At 35.7% G+C, this 24345-nt stretch overlaps 1 protein-coding gene across 2 annotated transcripts in view; it reads left to right on the top strand.

Annotated features, from left to right (window-relative positions):
• The first annotated feature begins 338 nt into the window (after nucleotides 1-338).
• LOC138698483 (uncharacterized) overlaps nucleotides 339-24345 on the top strand; it is an 883962-nt gene continuing 859955 nt past the window's right edge. For both annotated transcript variants that reach the window (XM_069824439.1, XM_069824438.1), the window contains exon 1: nucleotides 339-479. The gene's annotated coding sequence lies outside the window, so the exon portion shown is untranslated. The remainder of the gene's footprint in view (nucleotides 480-24345) is intronic.

The following is a 24345-nucleotide window of genomic DNA, read 5'->3' as shown; positions in this document are numbered from 1 at the left end:
GCATCCGTAGCTGCTAGCGGGTATTCAACGATTTTCACTTCCTAAATTACCAAAACTACCTCAGCGCTAGTTTAATCAGATTTGATTTTATGTATGTGACACGCTTTATAATTCGGAAACTATGTTTCAAGACTGCGGTCCTTTTACACAGAACAGTATAAGAATTTCGTTGCACAGAAAGACCTAAGAATTTAACTCGTATTACCGCCTTTGAATCGTAATATCACGGTCTCTTGTATACATTCTGGAAAATATTTGAGAGGTTTCGGCGTGATTATCAAGGAAGCCGTGTAGCACCATTTGAAGCTATTCCGATTCAGTTGACGTTTGGGCACGTGTATGAATGGATGTTTTGCTCGGACGCGGAAAGGTTAAACGCGTATTCGGTAACCGTTGGTGTAATTATGTATTTATTCAGTGCGCTAGAAGAAAATTAAATTTCTTACGTAGGATGTGTTAACAACTTGTACAAGAATAAGGTAAATGTTAGTGTGACATTCATTTTTCCTCTGTAAATATTACTTGATGGACGTGCTTATTTACATGTTCAACAGGTGTACTTGACAACAGGTGAATTCTCTATAACTTCAGTGTTATATTATTGTGTCTGCAATGACGTTCTTAATGTTCTCAGTGGATTTTTTTTAGTGATAATATTTGTGAAACGGTATAAAATGTGGATAGAAACAGAATATAGAAATGAAACGGCTTGATTACTTATTGGAGTTAGAATTCTGAAAAATATATATAATACACGTGGATTTCGGTATTTTGATTGCTGAAAATACGTCTAAAAACCTGGCTGTTTACAACATAACGTTGTGTATGCATGGTATATGTTTCACATTTTAAGTGGGGTACATAAAATTGAAAGCAAGACTCGTTTAATTTCTAAGTGCGGTTAGTGAACAGTGGCGGCTCGTGAAATGTAGATATGATGGAGTAATTAAATAAAACGTGGGTGAGGGTTTATAGAATGACAAGTCATATAGCCATAGGTGGAGTTATGGGGTAGGGGTACGGGGGGGGCAATGCCTCCCCAAACCTGTCTGAATACATTTTTTTTTCTATTAACATCAGAAAATATTGAATGCAAAAGACTTTTCTTCCTTTGTTTATAATTAAATTGACTAATTAATGTCTTTAGATCATGTGTCTAGACTGTAATATTTATTTTAAATTTCTGAATGTATAAGAATTTCTGGCTACGGACTGGAAGGTCCGGGGTTCGATCCCAGGTGGTGACAGGATTTTTTCTCGTTGCCAAACTTTCAGAGGTTCACTCAGCCTCCTATAAAATTGAGTACCGGGTCTTTCCCGGGGGTAAAAGGCGGTCAGAGCGTGGTGCCGACCACACCACCTCATTCTAGTGCCGAGGTCATGGAAAGCATGGGGCTCTACCTCTATGCCCCCCAAATGCCTTCATGGCATGTTACGGGGATACCTTTTACCTTTTATAAGAATTTCTATATCTCGTTTGAGGAATGGAAGCTCTGTAATGTTTCTTTTGCAACAACCTGTACTCCTGTGTTAGAAATCTGCAGCGGCCATCTACTGAATTAGGTGTTAGTGGAAAAATAAAAACGCCATAATCCCATGTTAAAGGAGTGAAAATTTTAAGTAGTTTTCATAAAACGAAGATTTTTTTTGTGAAAACAGCCATTTTCCAGGAAGATGGTACGATGGTAGCATTTACAAATATCCCATTCGTAAACAAAGGCAAGAAAAGTTTTTTGAATTCAATATTTTGTAATATCAATAGAAAAAAAAGAGTCCAGGCAAATTTGGGGGGGGGGGGAGGCAGTGCTCCTACATATCCTCCCATACCTCTGCCTATGGTTATGCCCCATTATAATTTGCAGTAGACTCTATACAACTCGGTCCGAAACATCGTGGATATGGATATAACACTATAAGAAACATGCCCCCCGAAAATACCTTTATTAAATGATCATATTCCAATATACTGTACCAAGGTCAAGCTATAACGGGGGAGTAAGTAAATGATGGCCCCATAACCTCGTTATATGGGGATTCTATGGTTTTGCTTTGCCCCCCCCCCCCCGAGGAAACGGTTCTCTCTCCGCCTATGCTTATAGCCCATTGAAAATATATGTAAATCATCATCATCATCATCATCATCATTATGAATATTCGAAATTTAGGTTCACTCGAGTCAGTTTCTACATCTGAAGAAGCCATCGTCGTAGCTCAGGTGGTAACGGGTTTGTCTGTTGATCCGGAGTTGCGCTTGTGTGTGGGTTCGATTCCCACTTGTGTTGATTACCTGATTGGGGTTTTTCCGAGGTTTCTCCAACCGTAAGACGAATGTCAGGTAATTATGGCGAATCCTCGGCCTAATCTCGCTACGTATCACCAATTCCTTCCAAGCTAAATAACCCAGTAGTTGATACAGCGTCGTTAAATAATAACCAAAGTAAATCTCAAGATACTTTTGGTTTGACCATTGTTTTTGAGGCCTTCCTCTAGCTCGGTGCCCTTTACTTTGGCATTGGAATTTTTTCTTAGCCAAACGGGTTAATTTCATTCTATATAGGCGATTTAGTCATTTCTTTTGATATAAGCCTACCGGTACCTGGATATCCTCTACTATATTTTGAATTTTTAATGTCTCTGGTCTGGCCAGTCTGCTTAAACCTAAAAGTGGACGTAAAAGTCTCATTTGGGCTTTAGTTTGGTTTTATATTTTGAATAATTCAAGATTCAGTTTTCACTGCTACATCTCAGAGAGTATTTTGCTGTCATGCTATAACCTTGATTTTGTTTAATTTATTCATAGTGTTCTGCCCAAGGGCAGGTCTTTCACAGCAAACCCAGCATTCTCCAGTCTTTCTTATTTTCTGCCTCCCTCTTAGTCTCCGCATATGATTAATAATATTTGCAGTTTTTCTTGAGAAAGGTAAATGCGGTAGCTTCCCGTTGCTTTCCACACACCACTCTCTCTCGCATCTTGAAAGACCCCAGTGGGGCCGAACGCAATTTTGTTTATATACAGGGTGTTTCCGAGATGGTGTTACAAACTTTCAGGGATGATGGCGAAGGGCACATGTATCAATTTTGAGATAAGGAACCCTGGTCCGGAAATGACTGAGTCGAAAGCTATAAGCAAAAATAGTTGTGTGGAAATGGAATTGTAATTTGGCACCACGTGTCCTCCTTCCCTTAACCTTTGAAACAGTCGTGGAAAGATGGTATGGGCCGGATGTCTCCTACGTGGGTACTTGCCGCTATACAATCTGTGAGCTTGTCTACTGTTCCCATTGGCTCACCCGTATTCGAAAATCAGGTCTGCATATTCCGCTCTCGTGTACTCCTCCATTTCACTAGGACTGATCGACTGGACCCTGCAACTTGTACACATACACTGCTGTCTACAGACGTGCATATCAGGACCGACCATGTCCGTTACACATTACGCTATCTGCATTGCTTTAGTGTAGTTTCCTGTCCCCACCCCTCAGACAGTACACTGACTGGAATAATGCAAGTAGACCACGTAAACAACGTCAGATGAATACAGTATGTGTAAGATGTACAGATAAATACACATAAATAAGGTGTACAGAGGAATAAAGTTATTTCATTTCCACACAACTATTTTTGCTTGTAACTTTCGACTCGGTCATTTCCGGACCAGGGTTACTTATCTCAAATTGATACATGTGCCCTTCGCCATCATCCCTGAAAGTTTGTAACATCACCTCGGAAACAACCTGTATATTTAAAAATAATCCGTTTAATAATAGAATTCTGCATATTTTGTTGTACTTCTGTAATTTTAGATCTGTATAATTTTTATCGGACTTAGGTGGCCAAGATAATTAAATTCAGATATATGTTCGCTATCTGTAATATTTATTTCCAGTTCTACGTAGGTCTTTCTTGGAATTTTTCCACACTCTCCCACAGGTTTTGTGGTAACACTGTATTTTGCAAATGTTACTCCTATGACCGCAGTTTAAGCTATGCGTACGTTGCTTTACAACTGAAAGTTCACGGTTCATACCACTTCCCTGCTTTTTTCTTTAATGTTTTATTTTAATTACTTTTCTATAACGCATGAATCATTTCTGTGTTGCATTATCTTCCTTCACAACTTACTTACTTACTGGCTTTTAAGGAACCCGAAGGTTCATTGCCGCCCTCACATAAGCCCGCCATTGGTCCCTATCCTGCGCAAGATTAATCCAGTCTCTACTATCATATCCCAACTCCCATAAATCCATTTTAATATTATCTTCTCCATCTACGTCTCGGCCTCCCCAAAGGTTTTTTCCCCTCTGGCCTCCCAACTAGCACTCTATATGCATTTCTGGATTCGCCCATAGGTGCTACATGCACTGCCCATCTCAAACGTCTGGATTTAATGTTCCTAATTATGTCAGGTGAAGGATACAATCCGTGCAGCTCTGCATTGTGTAACTTTCTCTATTCTCCTGTAACTTCATCCCTTTTAGCCCCAAATATTTTCCTAAGAACCTTATTCTCAAAAACCCTCAATCTCTGTTCCCCTCTCAAAGTGAGAGTCCAAGTTTCAGAACCATACAGAACAACCGGTAATATAATTGTTTTATAAATTCTAACTTTCAGATTTTTTGACAGCAGACTAGATGAGAAAAGCTACTCAACCGAATAATAACAGGCATTTCCCATATTTATTCTGTGTTTAATTTCCTCCCGAGTGTCATTTATATTTGTTACTGTTGTTCCAAGATATTTGAATTTTTCCACCTCTTCGAAGGATAAATCTGCAACTTTTATAGTTCCATTTCGTACAATATTCTGATCACGAGACATAATCATATACTTAGTCTTTTCAAATTATTTATCCATTTCTTGTCTTTATAGTCGGCCTGGTTGGCGCAGTTGGTATAGCTCTGGCCTTCTATGCCCGAGGTTGCGGGTTCGATCCCGAGCCAGGTCGATGACATTTAAGAACTGTCACATAACGTTTACAAAATTTTGCAGAATTGTTTATCGTTTTAAATAATAAACACACCATCAAATTCTGAAATACGTGCTCTTAATTTTGTATACACTATACTTGTTCTATTATTCGGCATATCTCTGCAAGAAAAGTGCTCGAACTGTTGACTGACACACTTGAACACATCTGCACTGTTTAGTTGTTTATACTCTGGCGGAGCAAATACTGTGCAGGTTCTGAAATAATTTTGCAACAAGTTGCGTGTAATTTTCATATATTCAACATAATCACATTTCAACTTTATACAGGGTGTTAAAAAAGTATTCAATATTTTAGGAGGCGATAGTATGTATCAAAACTAGAAAGTAATGTCTAATAAACATGGGTTCTACAACACATACTTTCTGAGATTTGACGTGTTCATAGGAGGTGCTCAATGTGATGTCCATTCATGGCAATGCATTTCTCTGCCCTACAATACAACAGGCTACCAGATAATCATACCGTAGTTGACATCTCTGGCATGGAATAATGATACGTCGCAAGGAATACTGAAAACAAAAGTCTGGTTGCGGATATGAGCGGGATTCAGCAGAGATGGTGTTGTGAATTTTCGTAATCAGCATGTGTCGGCTGATGAAAATCCCTATGCAGTTGAAGAAACAAGGCATCGGCACCGATTCTCAATCTTGGTGATAGATTAATAGGACCATACGTGCTGCCACAGAGATTAACTGGGGATCGTTATCAGGACTTCTTTGTAATGTATTAACAACAAATTTAAAAGAGTGCGTGATTCCTTACGCCCAGGGGCAGAAGAATGCATTGCCATGAATGGACGTCACGTTAAGCACCTCCTATGAACTTTTGTTTAGATCTCAGAAAGTATGTGTTATAGGACCCATGTGTATTAGAAATTTTTTCTTGTTTTGATCATACTAACACCTCCTAAAATATTGGATACTTTTTTAAACACTCTGTATACGGGCTATTCCATATGAAATCGATCAGTAAAAACCTCGCATTTTTTTATACTCTAATTTTTTCCTTATTTATACAAGGTGCTGAGGAGAGTGCATTTGCAAAAATATACTATCGAAAGTCAAACGGTTTTCGTATTATTGAGCGTATTTTATAAAAACAAGCCCTTTTCAGCGCTCAGAACTCTGGAACCTTTTACTGCAGAACATTGAACGAGAGCTCATTTTGAAGCTGACATTTGGTAGGTTATGTTAAGAAGTAATCCTTATTTTTATTGTATACAGAGAGACAGATAATCTGATTTTACTTACTTTTAGGCTTTTTGCCAATTTGTAAAAATGTAAAAAAGTATTGAGAAAAAACCTTACATTATTAAGAGGAATTCGGCATTGTTTGGTTAGTGGTACGGCAATAAGTCGAGGGTATTAAATAGATTATTTTCACTCGCCTAGACTTGAACGGTGCAGTACCGCACGCACTGGCCGAGAGCTGAAGATAAGCGAGCGTTGGGCGTCATTTTACTCCTGTGTTTATGAAAACCTGTGATAAAGCTAGCACAGCCATGACTTCTAGACGACACATCACGTGTTTATGTCTCCTGGCCTTGCTTACCTCGGCTAGCTCCCGCCTCACAGTCAGCTGGTTAGTTCACGGTGTATTATTTATTTTCTTTATTTGATATTTTCAATACTTTCTTATCAACGTGCCATCAGTAAAAAAATATGTGCTTATTTGTACTTTCAATGCGGAATCTAACTATATATTTTTAAAATATTTTTTCCTCGGCAAAGGCGTCTTAATGAGGAAAAATCTAAATTTCTCCATTTCCATAAAAAGTAAGAAAATCTGTTTACATGTCAATATAAACTTTAATTTCTCAGCATCAAAATAAACCATGATTTTGATCATTGGGTGAAAGGGTTTCGGAGCTACAACAGTTTAAAGTTGCAAAATTTTATGAAAATACGATAAACGTAAATATTTTTAATTTGAACACTATGAAGTTCTGATGCCTCAAACTTTGCACAAAGCATTGTATCACAGTTGTCAACCGACAGAAAAAAGTTTTATTGTATTTAGAAATTGTAAGGTCAATTTTCTCTATATTTCGGTTGATTTGAGATGGAATAGCTCATACTTAACATAACGGCCATAAAGCAATTCTAAGCCTTTATAAAATTGTTTGTCTTGGTCAACGAACAACTCTTCCACAGTGCATATTAAATTACTGTTTCATTAGATTAAAAATTTGTTTTGAGGTTCACTAACTTTTCCCATAATAGGCTAACATCTTATCAGTACAGCCTCGTATTGTTTTGTAAATTCATGAGTTCTTCAGTTGTAAGACTGCAATCTCACTGGGTTTCCAGAACAGCTTTCAAAGTATGTGTAATGCTATGGAATTGAGATCGTAGGGAATGGTGTTGATGTCCAACTTGTGGAAACTGGTGAACTTCGAGAAAAATTAGAATTGCGACCTTGACGGTTACAAATGTCACTATGGATTTTTAATTAAACATCTCAGGCCTGACCGCGTCTCGAATGCGGACCACCTACGTAACAAAAACGTGATCTACAGTGTTGTTCTATTTTCCAAATAAAACGCTGAATTATCGTATGAAAATATATATTTTAATTTCTTTTCAAATGAGAAAACTATTACACATGGACTTTGCAATATATTCAAGTCAAAAATAAACTATAAACTTCTGAAAACATTAAACAAAACAAAATAAACAAAAACATGTCCAATTTCTATGTAACAATCTTGTTCGTACACTTTGATTATTTACACTTTTGAAACACAATTAATATCTTGTACAAGGACATCATTTTATTTTTACTTCAATTTTTATAGTACCTGAGTTTTTGAATGCACTTCACTCCCACTCCATCTACTAATGATGTTCCAACTGTCCTCCATACAGAGTCAAGGCCGCATATAGTGAACTACTGAGTGTAGTACGTTCCAGAAATATGTTCGCGTTTTCCAGTGACGAAAGAGCTTTCAATATTGAATCATATTTTCGCACAGGCACTGTCGTCTGTTTGCCTACGTCGTATCCCGATTTCCCCCACCCGCTTCTACTCGCCCCTCTGTAAAGGCTAGTGGCTGGGCTGTCTTAGCTCTTTTCTGAAAACATTAATTTCTGTTAGGAATTGAATGTTTACGTAATATTATACAACTGTTTAAAATAACTTAAATAAAAGGGCCTCATTAAGTAATTAACTGTCACGTGATTTCCCCCCCCTTTCTACGATCCTGCGGCATAACCACTTGGACGGACAGTAGATAGCATGTCTGAGTAATTTTATCTGTGCGGGTCAGGCAGAAGTGAAGATTGAATTTACTGTACGTAAGGTACTCTTTTATAGAGTATATTTCAACATGAATTACTAGTACGAAGGACGAAACTGGTAATTGGAATTAGATGCAATAGTCTATAGTGCGATAATATGCACAAAAGAACTGAAGCCTGTATCGAAATGAACGGCCAAACATTTAAAAAATGTGTTTAAATATCCATATTATGATTATTTTTCAATTTAACTTCATTCTCTATATTGTACGCTAATGTGCTCTAGACAGTATAATATACACTGCATAATGAATACGTTCGAATGGATAGCTCAGTTCGTGAGTAAAAACACTTATTGTTCGTACTGTTCTGTATTTTGATTAAAGAAAAACCTAATGAACATTATCAAACTCAAAATCGCGATATTCCCTAGTTTACGTAAATGTATGAACTACTTTTCTTCCCTCCTATACCTAGTAAAGTGATTTGTTTGTATTTTACGCCAGTATCATCGAACTCCAGTCGTGGAAGGGGGATCAAAGGTGTTTCCTGTTATTAACCGTTAATCCAAAGGTATAGCCAGGTTGATATTAAAAATGTTGGTAAAAATAAAAAAAAAAAATGTCCCTGTAGCATAACCTTTCGACTTTATTACTGGCTGGCATCTCCTTCTCATTAATTTTACCCAGTTTTCACACCGTTCTGGTTTGATTTTAGTCCATTTTTCTCTCACTACACGTTTGAAATCCTCTATGGTTGTACACCTCTGCTTTCTCACATATCTTTTCAAAATGTCTCACAAATTTTCGATGGGGTTAATTCTGTTGATTGAGGAGGTATTCGCAGTTGTTAGGATATGTTCCATATGAGTCAATCCTTATTGATTTGAGCAGTATGTTTGCTGTCATTGTCTTGTTGGAACATATACACAATGGCATCCCCATTTTTTGTGGACTCTGCTAACATTTGATCTTAAAATGTTATTGCACACATACTTATCCATAATCTCACCTTTGAACTCAATATTCCCCACATCATTTGCAGACATACATCCCCACAATAATATGCATGCACCCCCGTGTTTCACTGTAGGTAATGTGTTGTTTCTGTTGTTATCTGTGTTGGTCTTTCTCATATCCTATGAATGGCATCGGAACCGTAAAGATTTATCTTCATCTCATCTGACCAAATCACCCTGTTCCAAAATTCCTCATCCTTACCAACATGTTTTTTAACGAAGTCCAATGTTCAAACTCGATTTGTCTCACTAATGTACGGCCTCTTTCGTGTCTTCTGCCATGGTAACCATTTTTCCACAACACACGCCGGATAGTTTGATTACTGATTTTCGTGTTTGAAGACTCTTCATTCATGACTCGAATTTGTGGAACACTTATTCTTGGATTTTTGACAAATTGATTAATTATGAATCTTCGTCACTTGCATTTAGCAATTTTTTTTATTGGTTTTTCTTGCCACGTCATTCAAAGTTCCATGATTTCGAAATTTTTCTACAATATGTTGTACTGTAGAATTTGTTTTATGCACTACTTTACCTATTTTTCTATAGGAATAGCCTTTCAAAGCCAGGCGAACAGTAATTTTCTTTAAATCGGAACTGAGCTCCTTACGACGCCCCGTTTTACACAATTCTGAATGACAGACGAACAGTAAGTGCCTCCATTGAAAAAACAACCCTGTGCGCACTGCATGCTTGTTTACTATGCAGCGAAACGTAACTACCCTCTCTCCGTGGGGTAAGTGTGCGAACAACAGTGTTACATGAACTTCACGGAATATGTAGTTTTAATAGTAGGCCTAATATACGTTACAAGAGCGGTATGTTGACGTTTTCATGTTCTCGGAAATTAAAAAAGCTCAACTACGTTTCGCTTTTTCAATCTTTTCCTCGAACATAAAAACATACCGCTCGTGTATCGTACATTATTTTGTGCGAAGATCGTTTATTACATACCTGAAAGACGAATTTCTAATTAGTTGCAATGAAATCATCTTGGTTTCTGTTTAATGACGGCAACTTCGGAAAACCAAAATATCTTTCTTCAACATTGTTGCTATAAAATGTTTTCTGTGTTTACTATACTCCAGCATGCCGTGATATACGTCTGTCTTTTTTTCCCCCCAGTCTATAAATGCGAACTTAAAACAAACAGTAAGGTTATGTAATGATTTATTTTTCATTTTAATATTTTAACAATATTATTTATATAACATATTGCAGTAATAACATCGGCATCTGGAATCTTGTTGATTTTTTCACGGCTTCCTTAATGTTACTTGTATCAGGAATGAAATAAGTTTCGTGGAGTAGGAGACTTTACCTAATTTTTTCAAATATTTAAAAAACAATAATTAACATTGAAATTTAGGTGAAATTGCAGTGGTAAGTTTCCAATTTATAATTATTACTATGTTAAACGTCTCTAAAAATAATATGTTAAAAGCCTAAAGCAGTAAAATGAATGTCGCGCTTAAGCTGTAAGAAGAGGGAAATTGTTATGTGTGTTACGTTGGGAATACTGAATGTGGTATTTCACACTTACCGCGTATTGGTTTTGTGCGGAAAACAAGCAAATACGCACGATCTCGCACAAATGTTTATGTAAGTGAACTGTGTTCGTGTTTAACTCATGAAACGTAATGAATTTAGTTTTATTGATATCTTTGGAATTTTAAGGCAATTTCAAAAGTTAGTTTAATAATATATGAGGTATACAAACAACACTGTTATACAGGGTGATTCACGAGGATATACCGTCACTTATGCAGCCTATTTCTGAAGACATTCTGAGCAAAAAATGTCACATAAACATTGTCCTAATCTCAATATTTTCAAAGTTACATTACTTTGAAGTTGTTAGTAAAATATTTTTCTTTAGTTTTAAGGGTAAAAAAAAATATTACGAATAGAGAATGAACTATTCAGAAGTATCATTTCTTTAACTGGTTAGTGTTCTGAAGCTAGAAATGTGTTGTTAATTGCTTTGTACAGAGTTTATTTTTCAATTTTTAACTTTTACGTACTTACCACAAGTCCACACCTGTGGAGTAACGGTCAGCGCGTCTGGCTGCGAAACCAGGTGGCCCAGGTTCGAATCCCGGTCGGGGCAAGTTACCTGGTTGAGGTTTTTTCCGGGGTTTTCCCTCAACCCAATACGAGCAAATGCTGGGTAACTTTCGGTGCTGGACCCCGGACTCATTTCACCGGCATTATCACCTTCATATCATTCAGACGCTAAATAACCTAGATGTTGATACAGCGTCGTAAAATAACCCAAGAAAATAAATAAACTTACCACAAAAATTGTTACAAATCATAGGCCTTCGACTTTAGGAACTTGATTCTTTACAGTTTAACTATGCATCCTAATGTACAGTCTTAAAGAATTTACAAGAGTGGCGTGATTTGTAACAATTGTTGTGATAAATCCGTAAGAAAATGTAATTTTGTAGTTAAAAATCGAAAAAAAAAATCTGTACGAAGCAACCATGGAATTCACAATACATTTTTTGCTTCAGAATATTAGCTAATTAAAGAAATGATACTCCTGAATTGTTCATTCTCTATTTGTAATATTTTTTTTTTACTCTTAAAGCTAAAGAATAATGGTATTTTACAAACAACTTCAAATTAATGTAAATCTGAAAATACTGAGATAAGAGACATGTTTATATGACTTTTTTGCTCAGAATGACTTCGGAAATAAGCTCCGTAAGTGACGGTAAATCCTCGTGAATCACCCTGTATACTGCATATAGGCTATTTGATTCTTCAGCACAGCTGTTACTGAACAAGGTTTGGTTAAATCTGGCTTGATTTGTACTACTGTACTTCCCTAGATATAAACATAAGCTATAAAATTAAATATACTTTAGCAACAACATCAGTGATGATTTCATGGTCGTAACCTTGGGCACAAGAATCTCAACAAGTAAACAATATAGTTGCATAATTCAAGTACCGGTAATCAACATAAATACTTCAGGTGAAGAATGGCGTAACATTTTCGTTTAAAGACACTAACCTTTCTGAGGCTAAGTTCTTGTTACCTTGACATCTTGGGAAATAACAAGATATACGAGTAATAGTTTCAGACGTAAATTTAATATTTTGAAAACTGTTTAGCCTAAGCAAAAGAGTATTAAATAAGATTGTACATATTATGCCCTTTAAAAAAAGGAGTCTTATTTTATAGCCGACAATATGTTTTGAAAAAGATTAGCAACAGCAGGCCATTCAAGTCAATGACGAAAAGAAGTACATCTACAACCCATGCATTATTCTTTAAAGAGGGCGGTACAACATTTGCCTGCAAAAAGTTAGTGAAATTATTATTTTTACATCTCAGTTACTATAAAAGCTAAATGAACAAAACTTTTCATGCTTAATATACATACATTATACTTTATAAAACACTATTCAGAATATTAAAATAGCTAATAATTACTGTAAAAATAATATCAAATATGTATAACTTTTTTTACAACCGTACAGCGTTTACATAATAAACTATACAATTAATAAATTATTTATCTGCATGATTCTTTTACTGGACTGTTTTAAAGACCTACATCAACAACATAGTTCAGGATATTGTACCTATTCCTTTAGGAAATATCTTTTTCTTCTGGTAAAATGTGGCTATTGCAGTAGCTATTTATTGACTCTTTTTAAAGCAAATTTAATACACGTAATAGCATTAGGTGTTTCATTTTTTATTCTATTTCGCAATTTAGATTTGGTCAAATTCATTCCAGGGTTAATGAAAAAGTGGATATAATGTGTAAATAAATGTCCAAAACTGAAGCACTTCAGACCAATAGTAGATCTACTACAACATTTTGAGAGGGTAACTTCGAAATGCCTGCCAACTGCAGGGCTTGGGAACTCTTTTGCATTGACTGTCGTACGCTTTTCACATGCCATGCGTGTTCCGAGAGTAGAGCAACATAAACTAAAATCAAACATTTGAGATGTCTTCGCAAAGAGAATTCCAATGGATCTAGGTCTGGTGAGTGTAGAGTTACTTAACAGCCCTACCTTCTCTGAAATACTGAAAAAGCCTGCTGAATGAATGTTAGACGACGTAGAATACTGCTTACAGTGGATGTCATTCGTAAGTGTAGCTAGATTCTCGCGCATTGCCACCGCCAATATAATAATAATAATAATAATAATAATAATAATAATAATAATAATAATGATTTATTTTAGCTGGCAGAGTTAAGGCCGTAAGGCCTTCTCTTCCACTCAACCAGCAAAAAGTGTATATACATATGCATGAACTTACAAAGAATCCAACAATTTGATTTAGATGAGAGTTACATGTATACAAAAGTTATTTACAAATTAAACAACAAAATACTATGAACTATTAATTAAACACTGAAATAAACTGTGTAGCAGAACTAAACTAAAATACATAGAATGTTAATATATTTCAAATAATATTAGATAATAGAAAGAGATTATTACGAGACAATTAAAATACAGCACAATCAGGATGATGTCTAAAGAAAAAAGTAACAATGTAGTCAGTGATAGTTTAAATCAGTATGATTGGAGTGAAATGCTAATAAGGTTATCTTTTAAGCTGTTCTTAAAGGTGTTTATTGTCTTGCAGCCCCTAATACTTTGTGACAAGGAATTCCATTGACGCGAGGTGGATATTGTAAAAGATGATGAATAACAAGATGTTCTATGAAGAGGTATACTTAGCGTGCCACAGATAAGTGATCTGGTATTTACGTCGTGGTTAGAGTATAGATAAGAGAAACGAGACGAAAGGTAATTTGGTGTTGAAGTGTGCAGAATTCGAAAGAGTAAAGACAAAGAGTGTAAAGTTCTACGTTCTTTAAGTCGGAGCCACGAGAGACTTGCGAAGGACGGTGATATGTGATCATACCGTCGGATGTTGCACACGTATCTGACGCACATATTCTGAGCTCGCTGTAACTTGACTGACAATTCAGAACTTAGGTCACTTAACAAAACGTCACAATAATATACAGGGTGTAAGGGGTATAAGTGCTGCCCTTTTCACAGTCGTCGGAGAGGGTCTACAGGATCAAAAAATGACCGTACAACATAGGGTCAAAACTTGATGATTTTCCCAGAAAAAAATTCTTCTCATATTTTATTCACTTTACACTGCTTATACCGTTAGTAAAATTACGAAAACAATTAATTACATCAGTAGGTATATCTAGCAAAGAGTTAATATTAGATTAAGTACATATTTGTGTGTTCTATTACGTTTTCGTGAAATTAAATAAAATTGCATGCTTAAATTTGTTAATATTCTGGAGTGAGAGACGTGGCAACGTGTTCAGCAGGCAGTACTCTGCACAGACGTAAGTATGAGTCAGCTGAGTTCAAGCTCCCTGTCCATAGCTCTACTTCCGTGCGGATGACAGTTCGGTACCAGGTATTCGATAAACAACTTAAAATGTCATCCACAGTTTAGGAATAGGCCTATCATATGTTATTAATTTATGGAGAAAGTCGTCGTAATTCAAGTGAGGCAAGAAGGATGTACCGTCAATCTTTTCCGCAAAGAAGGTCATTTAATCGGCGAACTTTTGTACCAGTTTCTCAACGATTATTAGAAACCGGGAGTCTCTTACCTCGTTTCGAAAATCACACAAACAGAAATTTCTTTAAAAATGGTACTGCTTTATGGAAGCGGGAGAGATTAAAATGCTCCATTTGAAAAAAGTTCGTGTGATTTTGTGCAGTCAACCATTATTGTTTATTTTTAGACGTACAATAAAAATGGACCAAAATTGCCAATATTGTTAAATAAAATGGAAATTTACCATAAAGTTCTATTAATGAGATTGAAAATTTGTATTTGCTGTTCGTTTTATGTAAACATTAGAACAGAGCATCTGTTTTGTAGCGGTATGTCTGTATCCGCTTGAGCTGTACTGTGTACTTGTAAACTCCCTCTTCCCCATCCAGCAACGTTTCCAAATGCCTAATATTGTAAACTTTAATAATTAGTTAAATATTGCAATTAGAAAAAAATTGTGACGACATTTTTTCTTCCTTACGGCATGAACAATCATCAGTTAAAATAATGGCACTTATACCCCTTACATCCTGTATAGAAATAAACTAGTCTTCAATTTTTACTTTCTCGTTGTACTTAGGAAATATTTTACTGCAGAGGAGGCAAGATCTGGCGTGTGACATCGTGCATCATGGCTTCGTATCACCAGTGGGTGTGAACAGAGAAGATATGGTTTTATTCTGAGCTGAACTTCCGTGTCTGTAGATTCATGTAACATTAACCATTCTGAAACAAATTCTCTTCCTGATCGCCCGTCCTTTCTTCTACCGCGCAGCTCACATGCCAGGTTTCACCTCCCGATCTATACAGAGCATTCAGTTCCGCTCCAGGCTGGGAACACGCACATCAGACATCCTTGCATGGCCGGCCTAGACTGTGTCGTTATCGATCTTTAAACTGCTGTGTGTTTCACTCATACTACTTCGATAAATAATGTCATGCACATGATTATATTTTTATGCTCGACCATGCCGAAATGTAGTAATTATACACCTGGTAGTAGCCCTTTAATGCACCTCATTAAAGTACACCTATTCATTATAGTTCAGTTATTCAGCAAATGAGAAATCATCATTGTACCATTATAAAACCGCAAGTATCGATTATTCTCGGATATGCAATCGAAAGAGAATTAGCGAAAAGTCACGGAGGCTGGAAATCCAATACTGTCGCAGAAGGTTATGTTCTGTTACTATAATAATTAGCGTTAATTGTAAATAATATTCAAATAAATTCAATTTGTCATCTCGTTTTTCAATTCTAAATCAATTTCCAGGTTATATCAATATTAATGTTCATGTTATTCTCTAGATTATATCAAGGTCAATGACATTCGTCCCTTGGAAAAAATCAATACTTTCGCGTCTGCGCACATCTCACAATTTAGAAGGTCAGTTCCGCTCTTCACTTAGATAACCATAACATGAATACTTATGAATAATTTCAAGTTAGAAATATGGTCGAGCATAAAAAGTCGTATGAAACTTGCCTATAATGGTAATTAAGACGCTCGTATGAAAATTTGAAACTCGCTTGCGCTCGTTTCATAAACAAACATATTCGCGTCTTAATTACTACCATTATAGGCTCGTTGCATAATGTACTATTATATCATATTGAGTACCAACGTGTAATGCAGGAGTTGTTCAAAATGGTGTCCGTCTTTAGAGAATTTTTAAGAAAAGCCGAAAATGGCCGTAACTTAATAACTATCACATGAGGGGGAGGACTGTGGGGGCAAACACGACTGAACACTAAAGCAGGGTCGTCGAAATGTTGAAAGCCTGGGCAGAGCGAGTGGTGAGAGAGCGGCGTCGCTGTTCTCGCTAGACAAGGGATCCGGACTCTCTCCCTAGACCAGCGCCCGTCATTACGAAACGGAATGACGTCATGGCAAGCATTGACTACACGGGCAGCGTGGACAGGACAGCAAGTTATCAGTAGGTACTGTAGCGGTGGGAATGCAATTGCAGTTATGAAAATAAGTAAATTTCATCACAGATGTAATTCATCCGACTACAATCTACAAAGTTTCCCCGGTTCATGCACTGCTCAGATCATACCTGCAGAACTGTAGCTCCTCAGAGCGACTGCCTTACTACCCCTTCTTACCCCACCCACCTTTTCTAGCTGCATCAACATTAATTCTCGCGGCGGCAGGTATACAATACGCTATCAAGAATTACAAATGAACAGATAATAAAATCCCTAGGAACATGCCTTTAAAAAGTAAGAGAAAAATGAATGAGGGAAATAAATAAGTTAAAAGACATGTGAAGATAATTTGTAGAAACAAAAGCCGCCCTAAATAAGGGTTCGAAAGATCGGCCTACTAATAATTTCATAAAGAATAATAAGTAAACAAAACAATTTTGTGACAATTGGAAAGAAAAAGAAAAAACATTAAGATAAGAAAACGTAGGAAATCATTTACAATAAAAATTTTGTTGGGTACAAATGATTACTAATTATAGCTAAGGATGATTTTAAAATATATATGTGCATATAATGTAAGAAGGTCTACCTATGTATATATCGTCCTATTACTAGTAAAGCCGATCAAGTCCACTTTTTGTGTAAAATAAGTTAAGTACAATCCCCGACTTGTCTTTCCGTGCTCTGTATTCTACTAAAATGAAATAAGTCCGAAATGTTGCATGCAGGGAACAAACCAATTACTCTGTTTGAAGAATGTATTATGATTTTTCGTTCATTAATAAAGTTTTAATTCCTGTTTTTAAAAAAAACTTGCATTACTGGTCTTAACTGGTTTTACTAGTAATAGGACGATAAATAAATTGTACGTTGATAAGTGAGTGATAGCTGTATGACCGGATGTCAATGCTGTCATTCAACATTGTAACGCACTCCAGCCAAATAAATAAATAAATAAATAAATATATATATATATATATATATATATATATATATACACATACATACATCATACGCGTACTGCAGTTTAAAGAGAACTGGAACATGGCAAAATCTACACCCGTGAAGAAATACTACTTCCAAAGGAAATGGGAATATGATCATTTTGTTGTTAAGACGAAAGAATTGCTTGTTTACTGTGTCCCATCCAATTTATTTCTATTCGTCATTTCAATATTAAACCACTTTTAAACAAAGGCCATATTAAGAATTATGGAATGCACAAACTTTCGGGTAAGTTCATTATTACGAACTGTATATTGATTATTTATTTATATTTATATACTGTTAAATTAAGGACGTCACTCGTTGTGTTCATTTTGAATTGAAATTAATAGTGACTTTCAAGGTTCATTACTTAAATGCTATAAATTTATATTTCCATAGGTGATGATAAGAGGAAAGTTTTCGAAAATCTAAAGCAGGTTAGGTACAAAGAAATCTCAAAGAAACTACCGACAGGAAATCTAGCATAATTGTAACGCATTATAAATACAATGAATTTATTACAATCCTTTTTGAAAATTACATGCCGCCACTGATGGACCTTTGCACGGACAGAGAATGTAAACAAGTCTACGCGGAAGTCGATCATCCCCAATAGAGGTGGAGTGAGGCTGACGTCATATTTCACCTACTTACGGGTTCTGCATGCCTGCCCAGATTATAGTGTATAATATTGGGAAGTTAGTACGCAAGAAAGGAGCAAAAATATCCCCTAAAATAACTTTATAGGAGATAAGTAAATATTTTCTGAAGAAATGCGAATTTTAGAAACAAAATATTGGCAGGGACTGTTTTACAAAACGGCACTCGCTGCCAGACAGAAACCCCATCTATCTCTCTAAATTCAATAAGGATGTGCATTTTATTGATTTTATTCATCTTTTGTCTTGCATTCTCTTGCTAGAGGAATGTCTGCACTGTAAGAGCTGTCTGTATTCTTCGGTTTAAGGAAGAACGTGCGAGTATTAAAATGAGACAACTATTCAGAGCTGTGCGGCTTCAATTTCTTGTGAGTGGACGTTATTACAGAGACATATTTACGTTACAGTACAGCCTCTTCTCTTCTCTTCTCTTCTCTTCTCTTCTCTTCTCTTCTCTTCTCTTCTCTTCTCTTCTCTTCGCCATGTTTCCCTCTCTTTCTTTCTCCAATTTCTCGTAGTTCGCTTCTTCCTTGCCTTCCTCTTACTCTCTCTTATGTCCTAATTTTCATTATAATCGTATTCTACGTTCCACTGGTATTTTAAATATTTTTATGCTCGACCATGCCGAAATGTAGTAATTATACACCTGGTAGCAGTCCTTTAATGCATGTCATTAAAGTACACCTACTCATTAAAGTACAGGTGTTCAGCCAATGACAACTCAGCTTACAGGTGTTCAGCCAATGACAAGTCAGCTTTGTACCGTTATAAAACCGCAAGTATCGATTATTCTCGGATATGCAATCGAAAGAGAATTAGCGAAAAGTCACGGAGACTGGAAATCCAATACTGTCGCAGAAGGTTATGTACTGTTACTATAATAATTAGCGTTAATTGTAAATGATATTCAAATAAATACAATTTGTCATCTCGTTTTTCAATGTCGAATTCAATAATCAAGGTTATATTAAGTTTAACGGATTTACATCAAGGTCAATGACATTATTGTTCCTCGGAAAAAATCAATACTTTCGCGTCTGCGCACATCTCACAATTCACGACCTAGAACAAGGTCACTTCCGATCTTCTCAGATACAAATAAAATGTATAGTCTACATCTGAATAATTTCAAGTTAGAAATATGGTCGAGCATAAAAAGTCGTATGAAACTTGCCTATAATAGTAATTAAGACGCTCGTCTTAGTTACTATTATTATAGGCTCGTTGCATAATGTACTATTCCTCCACAGGCTCTGCTTTCCCCTCCTCGTCCTCCTTCCTATACTATCCTCGTTCTGCTCCTCATTATTCTATTTTACAGCGTTTCTTTCCCTCTGGTTTTTTCTATTCTTTATCATCTTTTCCTCGTTTTTGTCTTCTTTATCATCCCTTTTCTCGTTTTCTTTTCTTTGTCATCCTTTTTCTCGTTTCCAACTTCTTCGTTTTTGTATCCTTTATCATCCTTTTCTTCGTTTTTCTCTTCTTTATCATCCTTTTCTTAATTTTTCTCTTATTATCATCATCCTTGTCTCGTTTTTCTCTTCTTTATCATCCTTTTCTTCGTTTTTCTCTTCTTTATCATCCTTTTCTTCATTTTTCTCTTATTATCATCCTTGTCTCGTTTTTCTCTTCTTTATCATCATTTTCTTCGTTTTTCTCTTCTTTATCATCCTTTTCTTCATTTTTCTCTTATTATCATCCTTGTCTCGTTTTTCTCTTCTTTATCATCCTTTTCTTCGTTTTTGTCTTCTTTATCATCATTTTCCTCGTTTTTGTCTTCTTTATCATCATTTTCCTCGTTTTTGTCTTCTTTATCATCATTTTCCTCGTTTTTGTCTTCCTTACCATCATTTTCCTCGTTTTTGTCTTCTTTATCATCATTTTCCTCGTTTTTCTCTTCTTCATCACCATTTTCCTCGTTTTTGTCTTCTTTATCATCATTTTCCTCGTTTTTGTCTTCTTTATCATCATTTTCCTCGTTTTTGTCTTCTTTATCATCATTTTCCTCGTTTTTGTCTTCTTTATCATCATTTTCCTCGTTTTTGTCTTCTTTATCATCCTTTTCCTCATTTTTCTCTTCTTTATCATCCTTTTCTTCGTTTTTGTCTTCTTTATCATCATTTTCCTCGTTTTTGTCTTCTTTATCATCATTTTCCTCGTTTTTGTCTTCTTTATCATCATTTTCCTCGTTTTTGTCTTCCTTATCATCGTTTTCCTCGTTTTTGTCTTCTTTATCATCATTTTCCTCGTTTTTGTCTTTATCATCATTTTCCTCGTTTTTATCTTCTTTATCATCATTTTCCTCGTTTTTGTCTTCTTTATCATCATTTTCCTCGTTTTTGTCTTCTTTATCATCATTTTCCTCGTTTTTGTCTTCTTTATCATCATTTTCCTCGTTTTTGTCTTCTTTATCATCATTTTCCTCGTTTTTGTCTTTATCATCATTTTCCTCGTTTTTGTCTTCTTTATCATCATTTTCCTCGTTTTTGTCTTCTTTATCATCATTTTCCTCGTTTTTGTCTTCTTTATCATCATTTTCCTCGTTTTTGTCTTCTTTATCATCATTTTCCTCGTTTTTCTCTTCTTTATCATCATTTTCCTCGTTTTTGTCTTCTTTATCATCATTTTCCTCGTTTTTGTCTTTATCATCATTTTCCTCGTTTTTGTCTTCTTTATCATCATTTTCCTCGTTTTTGTCTTCTTTATCATCCTTTTCCTCATTTTTCTCTTCTTTATCATCCTTTTCTTCGTTTTTGTCTTCTTTATCATCATTTTCCTCGTTTTTGTCTTCTTTATTATCATTTTCCTCGTTTTTGTCTTCTTTATCATCATTTTCCTCGTTTTTGTCTTCTTTATCATCATTTTCCTCGTTTTTGTCTTCTTTGTCATCATTTTCCTCGTTTTTGTCTTCTTTATCATCCTTTTCCTCATTTTTGTCTTCTTTATCATCATTTTCCTCGTTTTTGTCTTCTTTATCATCATTTTCCTCGTTTTTGTCTTCTTTATCATCATTTTCCTCGTTTTTGTCTTCTTTATTATCCTTTTCCTCGTTTTTGTCTTCTTTATCATCATTTTCCTCGTTTTTGTCTTCTTTATCATCATTTTCCTCGTTTTTGTCTTTATCATCATTTTCCTCGTTTTTGTCTTCTTTATCATCCTTTTCCTCATTTTTGTCTTGATTATCATAATTATCCTCGTTTTCCTCTTCTTTATCATCCTTTTCTTCGTTTTTCTCTTCTTTATCATTCTTTTCATCGTTTTCTCCTCTTAACCCGGTTTTCTTTCCCATTTACCTCCTCTCCTTCGATTTTCCATTTAAACTTCTTTTATCTTCTAATTTTTTGCTTCCTCGTTTTCCAATTTATTCTCTTTTCCCTTCGCGATTTTCTTTTTGTCCTCTTTTTAGTCCTCTTTTTCTCTTCGTACTTCTCCTCTTTTTCCTCTTCGTTTTTTTTGCCTCTTTTTCGTCCTCAATTTTCTCTTCCTTGTACTACTACTACTACTACTACTACCACCGCCGCCGCCGCCACCGCCACCGCCACCGCCACCGCCACCACCATTAATTCAACGTAGATGTTTGGTGTGACAAAGCGTCCAGCTGTATGAGTAAAATACTGAACTAAACATATTAAGTAGTTTTTTACAATCGCTGAGCGCATGTAACATTAGACCTGCCAACCTACGAGAGATGAAATGCTGAAAATGTTAATTTAGCAGGGGATATGCTTAATAATAATACTAATACTAATAATAATAATAATAATAATAATAATGATTCTAATTCAATAACCTTCACCGTAAATAAGAAAACGAATTAACATATGCTATTTTTGCTCTAAAGTAACCAGGACCATAGCCTTCTAAAGTGTACATGGTTTTAATTATATCGCTCGAGGGGAAAACACTCCATTTTGTTATTTTAGTCCACCGTAAAACATTAATTTTTACTCCAATTGTGCTGTATTTTAGTGCAGGGGAAATGCCGTGGAAATACTCGTCTTTTATTCACATATTTACAGAACCGTTGGTCCAGGGAAAACACTCGTCTGTAACGCGCAGAAAGGGCCTAAGGATCTCCTGCGGTTGTACACACTTTAACCTATTATAATGTATATTGAATGGTGAAGGTAAATCAATTTTTTCGATGATGATGATAATAATAGTAATAATAATAATAATAATAATAATAATAATAATAATAATAATACTCCACTGGTGTGGAGTAACGGTTAGTCTGCCTGACCGTGAAAAGAGTGGGCCCGGCTTGAAATCCGGTTGTGACAAGTTACCTAATTGACGTTTTTTCCGGGATTTTCCCTCAAGGTTTGTAATATCAATACATGGAATCTATCGTAGGAAGGAATGTCTTGCTTGATGTTGCCGTGTCAGTAAATTTAGTTTATATTATGACAGGCAGTATGGGCGTTAATTCTGATACTGAAAGCAGATTTTGGAATGCTGTATTCCCACTACTGTATCTTTTACGTTAATGGACGGAAAATACTCTTGTACGCCTATATTTACGTTCTGCTTTGATTTTATTCTCGGCGCTACTAAGCGTTGAAGTTTACGTCAATATGGTTATGTGTCCGTGAAGTATCATGAATGGTTGCATTCAATGCTTCAATGACGTGGCTTTCGCTTTCATGTTGAGGTTAATTTTAGATTTGTTTGCATTGCTGTTGAAGTCTTGCTCACAAATCTGATCCAATGGCTCTAGGAGCAAACCACATATGAAACATATAATAATAATAATAATAATAATAATAATAATAATAATAATAATAATAATAATAATAATAATAATAATTAGACTTCGTTGAATTGCCACACGCAGCATGCAATCAGGTTGCCGATGTATGTAGTATAGAAGAGGTGAGCGACCGCCCGGTCTCGTAGTATAAGCAGTTCATGTTAAGAGTTGTGACCGGTCCAAATAGATAGAGCAGCTACAGCTAATGTATACCTATGTAATAGAATTGGGTCGATTCGTGAACAAATCATTCATTCGAACGACTAATAATAAAGAATCGTAAGAATCGATTCGTGGTATCAACGAATCGTCGTTCAAAAGAATCGTAACGAATCGTCGTTCAAAAGAATAGTAACGAATTGACATGGTATTGTAACCCACGATTCTATTTCCTTGTTTGATGTAACCTGTCAACGGACATTTCCGAACCGTGCCGAATACTCCCGAGCGAGAGTGAAATCAAAATATGTAATGCATTTGTTAAATATGGAAAATAATGAACACAAACCTGAAATTTGCATAGTTAAGTAGAGATGTAATGCAAAAAATGTACTTCGTAATAAGGTTCAGTTGATAAATTATAATTTAGAAACATTATCTTGGGTAATTTTGTAGACTAATGGAGGTCATGCTGAATGGTTCCAGCCAATGAGAAGGAGACAATCATTTGTCTCGCCTCTTATGCCATCTATGCGAGAGATGTAGAACGTTTTTGTTTTACGCGTGGTTTGCAAAGGAAAGTGTCCTGTAAGTCGTTCGTTGAAGAATCGTTGGAATCGCAGACTGAGAAGAATCGTGAACGAATCGTTAGAATCGATTCGTAATGTATGATTGAATCGTTGGAATCGACTTCTGAAAAAGAATCGTGTTGCCCAACTCTACTTTGTAAGCACTTGTTTTTGCATTACTGTGGTTGGAATAGTCAAAGTTTAACATTTGTTCAGTGCAGACAAGAATTCAATCAAACATACTACAATGAGAGTGTTGCTGTTCCAAACAATTGCCCCTGGAATACCCTTACCCCCGCAGCCAGTCTTGACCCGTTGGGGAACGTGGTTGAATTCTGTTAATTATTATGCAGAACATTACGGAAAAATAATGGAGGTAATTGATGCATTGGATAGGACAGACAGTTCCGCTGTTGCACCTGTAAAATCATTGCTTTCTGAACAGCTATTGAAAGATA

This window comes from Periplaneta americana, chromosome 4 (genome assembly GCF_040183065.1).
Source record: "Periplaneta americana isolate PAMFEO1 chromosome 4, P.americana_PAMFEO1_priV1, whole genome shotgun sequence".
In the NCBI taxonomy this organism is placed as follows: domain Eukaryota; kingdom Metazoa; phylum Arthropoda; class Insecta; order Blattodea; family Blattidae; genus Periplaneta; species Periplaneta americana.
Note: the sequence above shows the minus strand (reverse complement) of the source record. Positions and strands in the feature narration are given on the sequence as shown.